Source organism: Penaeus monodon, chromosome 12 (assembly GCF_015228065.2).
Source record: "Penaeus monodon isolate SGIC_2016 chromosome 12, NSTDA_Pmon_1, whole genome shotgun sequence".
NCBI lineage: Eukaryota > Metazoa > Arthropoda > Malacostraca > Decapoda > Penaeidae > Penaeus > Penaeus monodon.
The window spans coordinates 31,761,685-31,769,184 of NC_051397.1; positions in this window are offsets into that span (position 1 = coordinate 31,761,685).

Consider the following 7,500-nt stretch of genomic DNA (forward strand, 5'->3'; position numbering starts at 1 on the left):
AAAAAGGGAAAGGGGATAAAACGAGGCAGAAAGGCATAAAACAGATTTGGATGCTAAGAAATTTCCAGGCGCTATGTATTTCTTATAATGCAAACGTACACTTTCAAAAAAGGCACTCCACCAAGTATTTCTTTTCTCTCTCTCTCTCTCTCTTTTTCTTCTCTCTTCTCTCTCTCTCCTCTTTCTCGCTCTCTCCTCTTCTTCTCTATCATCATCTTTTACACACTCTCTCTCTCTCTCTCTCTCCTCTCTTTTTCTTACTCTCTCTCTCCTCTCTCTCTCTCTCTCTCTTCTCTCTCTCTCTCATATCTTTATTCCCATTAACATTATTATTATCATTTCATATATTATTGTCATTATTATTATTCTCATTATTATCATCGTCATCTTTAGTAGTACTATCAAAATATTATTTTTCATTATGGTATTATTTATGTACCATTACTTTATTTCCCCACTTATTTTTAAATTTTTTCTATGAATTAAATTTTTGTGTTATCCTTTTGCTTGTTTCGTTTTTACATTTCTTTTTATTGTCATTATGGTCGTAATATAGTTTTTTGATTTGACGAAAATTGGGGAATACTAACTGACGTAAAGTGCTTTCCGCATTTTCATCTAAATGCTAATTTTTCATTATGTATACAGATTTGATAAATAATTTTTCTTCTTGAAAATCTTAAAAGCAAAAAGCCTTTCCAAAAAATTTTTTGCTCGCTATATTGAAAGTTTGTTTATTTTTTTGCTTCATTTTTTAATTAATTATTTACTTCTTCCTCTTTACTTTTTTTTCTTTTGGTTTTTTTCAATTTTCGGGGGAATAAATGAGATAGAGCGAGCACGTTCAAAAATGTCTTGAATAGGGAAAGGGAAAACTTTTTTTCTTTGATGATATTTGGGTCCAGGGGTTTTTAGATCATTTGGATCAGGGGCCGATGCATTTGGTGAGCGGGGCACCGTGCAAATTCCCAGCTAAAAACAGTTAAAAGGTGGTTGTAATGTTTTTTGTGATTTACAGGATTATTTGTTATCCAAAAAATAGGTTATATATGGATGTATAGTATATATATATATATATAATATATATATATAATATAATATATAATTATAAATTAAAATATGTATATATATATATGAATGTGTGTGGTGTGGTGTGTGTGGTGTGTGGGTGTGTGTACAACCAAACACACAGGGTTGTGAGTGGTAGGTATATATATATATAATAATTATAAATAAAATATAAAATATATATATGTATATATATAATATATGTGTGTGGTGTGTGTGGTGGTGTGGGTGTGTGTGTGTGTGTGTGTGGTGGGGTGGGGCGTGGTGGCTGTGTGTGTGTGGTTGTGTGGTGTGGTGTTGGGGGTGTGTGTGTGTGTTATATAATATAATAAAACATAATATAATATATAATTATATAATAATATATAAATAATAATATAAATATATAAATATATATATATAAATAATAAAATATAATATATATCCAATAATAAATTTAAAATAATATATATTAATATATATATATAATATATAAAAATATTATATATATTAAAAAAATATATTAAAATATATATATATTTTAATATAAAAATTATATATAAAAATTTATATAAAATTTTATATTGTGTGTGTGTTTGGTGTGTGTGTGTATATGCATTTGCTTTTAGCTATAATATATATATATATATAAAATATAATATATATATAATATATATATAATATATAATATACTTTATATTTTATATATTATATTTATATATACATATATTAATATAATATATAATAAATATATTTATATATATTATATATAAAATATATATATATATGAAAAATTTATATGTGTGTATGTATGCAGTATTTTTTTTGGTGTGTGTGTTGTGTATTAAAATTTTTTTTTTTTTTTTTCATTCCAAGGCACGTTTAACCCGGGAAAAAAAATGTGCAAATCAAGCTTAATTGAAGAGTTAAATCACCCAAAAATCTGTTTCGAATGCTTATTACAACCCAGATATAACCAAAACGGGGCCCGCGAAATTGGCCTAGGAGTGCCTGTCCAGAATCTTTTTTGGTACGGGCCGGGCCAGACCAGCCGCTCGCACTCACTTACGGTAGCACCAATTCTTTTCCCCCGACTTGGAAAAGGTATCTTTTGGCGAGCGGGGAAACCGATTACGGCCTTGCCCAAAGTTCCCTGGGATGGGCTTCGTTGGGGATGATGTTATTTTGGGGCATAGGTGAAGTTATGCTTACGGGGTCCCCGTTTTGTTCGTCTTTTGCGTGACAAGGTAATGCCCCCGATCTTAGTTGTATAGTGGACGAGAACACACAGTACAGAACCCAGTGCAAGCAGTTCGTTTTAGAAACAAATGTATCGAAATTTTTTTCTCCGTGATGAATTATATTCGGTGACTTTTCTATTTGGATTAGAGTCACAAATTGCGGTTTCCAAGGCACTTACAAACTCTTAAAATTTCCCCCTGTTTGGTAGACGCGCGCGCGCGACACTAAACACACACACACACACACACCACACACACACAACCACACACAAAACCACACACACACCCCCCCACACAAACCCCCACAAACAATACACACTTGTTCCTTCTGTGAAAAAATGGCACTTACTGTTGCATACACGGAAGACGGAAAAAAGGAACAGGTTCGTTTTGAAAAAATAAAATTAACAAATATGAGGTATAATTAAAATTTTTCCAAAAAGACGTCAAAGAAATATATATTACATGTAAAATTTTCAATATAAAAACCCACGGATCCTTCACCGGTTACCAATAGACTTTTAAAAAATACCGGCAAATAATGTTTTGCCCTATAAAAGGTCTGCATTTGAAAAGGGTACCCGGGGACTGGGGGCAAGTGAGGGGTGAAGGACCTAGAGAAATGGGGCATATGCGTAATATATAAAAAAATACACGAAAACATAGGAGGTAAAAGATTTTGAATGTGGTGATGAAATTTGAAAAAAATAACAAAAAGGGATAATGGAATACTAATAAGAGTCAAAGAAAATATGGACCGCAACAGACTAAGCTAATGATAAAAAGATACTTTAAAAAACAACAAAAAAGATATAAATGTAGTAATGATGTGATAATGAAAATTTGAGAAAAAATTGTAATGATAAACATGTTACTTAAAATAAAAATGATAATAATGATGATACTAATATACTACTACTACTACTACTAAAAAAAAATAAAATAGTAAAGATAATAAAAAAAGGGAAAATAATAATAATAAATAAAATAAAATAATAATAAAATAAAATAAAATAATAATAATAAAATAAAATGATAAAAAAACTAAAAATAATATAAAATATAAACAATAATGATAACAGTAATGATAATTAATAATAATGTTTTAAAATAGAAAAATAATGATAATAATAATGATCATAAGGGGATGGAAAAAAAAATAATGACGGGATGAAATAATAATAATAATAAATAATAATAATGATAATAATAAAAATAATAATAAAATAATAATAAAATAAAATGATAACAATAATAATAATAATAATAAAAAAACAATAAAATAATGATAAAAAAAAAAATAAATAAAAATAATAAAATAATAATAATAAAAAAATAAATTATTATTATTATTAATTTTTATTATTATTATTATTATTATTTAATAATAACAATAATAATAATAATAAAATAATAAGATAATAATAATGATAATGAGATAATAATGAAATGATGTTAAAATATAAGATAATGATAATAATGAAAATTTAATGATATTAAAATATAATAATAATGAGATAAAAAAATAATGATGATGATGATAAAATAATAATAATAATAATAAAAAAAAAGAAAGAAAAAATTATAAAATAATAAAATAATAATAATAATATAAAAAAAAATAATAATAATAATAAAAATGATAAATACAAATCAAGATAATGATGATAATAATAATAGTTATTACAAAACTATGATAAAAAATAATGTAACAATCACAAAAAAAAGTGATGAAATAATGTTATCATAATAACAATAATAAAATGTTAAAAGGGAAAAAACAGAAAAAATCGTTACGTGGTGGGAACATACTTTGTTTTAATAATTTCCCGGATTTTTACTTTATCATAATTAGAAAAACTATAAAAAAAAAATATTTAAATCCTGACTATATGACTTTGATTTAATTACAAATTTAAGGAACAGATACCCCCATTTTTTTTTTGAGATTTCTTGTCTTCCCAGGTCAAAAAAAAAATTTGGAATGAATAAAAAAACAAAAGCGAAAAAACTGGGAACAAAAAAAGTTCGTAGTCCCCTTTTTTAAAATTTCCATGACCCCTTGTGTATTTCAGATGTAGGAACCATTTTTTCTTGTAAATAAAATAATTTTTTTATTGCTTCCCGGATTCCAACTACAAAAAAATTTTAGTTTATATGCATACATGTAATCATAAGATCTAAAATTTTTTCATGTAGTATTTGAAAGGGATTAGCATGTAGGTAGAACGAGAGGATAAATAGAGAATTTAAAGCATGATTAGATATGATTAGATAATAGATAATATGCTACATAGCACGCACAAATATATATATATATATAAAAAATATAAATATATATTATATATAATATATATATAATATATGCGTGTGTGGGTGTGTGTGTGTGTGTGTTGTGTGGTGTGTGGTGTGTGTGTGTGTGTGTGTGTGGGTGTGTGTGTGTGTGTGTGTGTATGTGTGTGGTGTGTGTGTGTGTGTGGGGTGTGTCATATGTGCGTGCGCCTAGTATTTGTGTGTGTGGAAATTGTTCAGGGTGGTATGTGTGTATGTAATATATATTCAAAACAGATATTTCTCCTGTACAAAAAATTTGCCAAGGAGACTCGGGCAGTCAAAGTTGGTATTCCCAGATGTCAGTTTCCGCTGACCCAGCCTGTCCCCCCGGAAGGTGCATTTAGGGGGGCAGTCCCCCCCCCCCATTCCCCCTCCCCAGCATAACACCCCGTGTGAGAATTTTGCAATCAACTAAAAAAGCAGAGCTTTTTGGGCCCGACAGTTGAGCGGTTTTAACAAAGGGGGGATACAGAGGTTATGCAATAAAAATTTTGTCTAATATCAAACAATCTATCTATAGTCTACCTATCTATTTTTCTATATGTGTCATATGCAACCCCACCACACATACACCACACATACAAACCCCATACACACAACGCAGACATATAGATACACTTACCCATGCATAGCATATATATTATATAATATTTATTTATAATTAAATATATTATATATATATATTGTGTGTGTTTTGTGGGGTTTTTGTTTGTGTGTTGTGTGTGTGTTTGTTTTGTGTTGTGTGGGGTGTGTGTGTGTTTTGTTTTGTGCGTGGTGTGTATGTGTGTGTGTGTGTGTGTGTGTGTGTGTGGTGTGTGTGTGTGTGTGTGTGTGTGTGGTGTGTGGTGTGTGTTGGTGTGTGTGTGTGGTGTGTGCATGTGTATGTGTGGTAAATGTTATATATAATAATATATAATATAATTATATTATATATAGTATAAAAATATATATATAATATATTAATATATATTTAAAATATATATATAAGTAACTATGAGCGAACATGAGGTTGGGAGCACCCCCCTGTCACCAGATGTGAGCGATACGAGAGATAGACTTGGGGGGTCAATGAGAAGGGGTCTTAGTTTTAGGTTTTTTGCTGAAGGTTGATGTGACCCCCCAAAAGACCCCTGTCCCGGGGGCGAGGCGAGGGGTGGGGCTGGACCCTGTGGGCTTGGCCTGTCCCGGGGCTCTCTCTTCCCGTCTTACGGACGAGTCCTTTTTTGCGGCGGTTTCCCCTTAGGGCGGATGTTTTTCCCCTGCGAAAAAGGAAAATCCGGCGGCATTGCGTCCCATCCAAGGAGGAAGGGCAGCTGCCGGACGGGGTGTGAAAGGGGACCCCGGTCTTGCTACGATGTTACTCACTTATGCTACACACAAAATTCACAATTTTATATGAATAATATATATCCCTTTCACATATATATGTTTTATATTTTATATAATGTCTGTTTTATATATATTATATATATTTTAATAAATATAATATATATTATAGATAGTAAATAGATAGAAGTGATGATAGAAAAACAGTTGAAGTTGACGATAAAAAAAGATAAAGATATAGTATGCAATTATATATATATATATATATATAATATATATATATTATAATATATTGGGTGTGTGTGTGTGTATGTGGTGTGTGTGGGTGTGGTGTGGTGTGGGGTGTGGTGTGTGTGTGTGTTGTGTGTGTGTGTGGGTGTGCGTGTGCGTGAGTGACACACACAACACACACACAACCCACACCACCCACACAACACACAACAAAATAATATATATATTATATATATATAAAATATATATATATAATATATAAATATAAAAATTTGGGGTGGTGTGTGGGGGGTGTGTGTGTGTGGGTGTGGTGGGTGTGTGTGTTGTGTGTGGGTGCGTGGGTACAGTATATATCTTGTACACACGCACACATACACACACACACAACCTCGATTTCCCACCTAGCCATGGGTGGGCAAAACCGCCCAAGTCAGTGCTGTCCCAAGCCCCATAAAAAAGAGAAAATGATTTCCAAAGGTAAAAACCGGGACTCTCGTGGAAACGAACTGGGACGTACCACGTACTACTCCCAAAAGCATCACAACATGAAAAAATACAATTAAGTATCATGCTGTGACCACGGCGGCTAGACATAACCTACCCTTAAAAAAAGAATAATAATGTATGTATGGTGTGTGTGTGTGGTGTGTGTGTGTGTGTGTGTTGTGTGGGTGTGTGTGTGGTGGGGTAGTATGTATTAGCAAGTATATAATATAAATAAATAAATAATAAAAAAATAAATAAATATAATATAAATATTATATATATATTATTATATAACATTATATTACTATATATAATTTTATTAAAATAAAATATATATAATATATATATTAAAATATATATATATATAGTATATATATATAATATATATATTATTTTTAATATATTTTAATATATATATATATATATAAATGCTTTTTTTTTTTTGTGTGTGTGTGTGTGTGTGTGTGTGGTATGATGTATGTAGATTTGTATTAATTTGATGTATGTAGTATGTATGTTTTTATGTACGTATGTTTAATGTAGTGGTATATATTTATTCATGATGTAGTACGTTTATGTTTAAGGGGGTTGTATCACCCCCCGAAACACGCACACTTAAAAATAAAACGAACACAAATACGCCCATAAATACCATATAGCACGCGTATATTGGAAGGCGAGGCGCATACACAGAGGGGTTTTGGTTTAAGGCCGGCCTTCCCCCGTGTGTTTGGAATGCAGGGCAATCCAGGCAGCGCTTGGCATAGCAGGGGTTTAGACCCCTGTCCCTGCCAGTTTTTATTTAATGCACAATACTATATAATATGAAGACAAT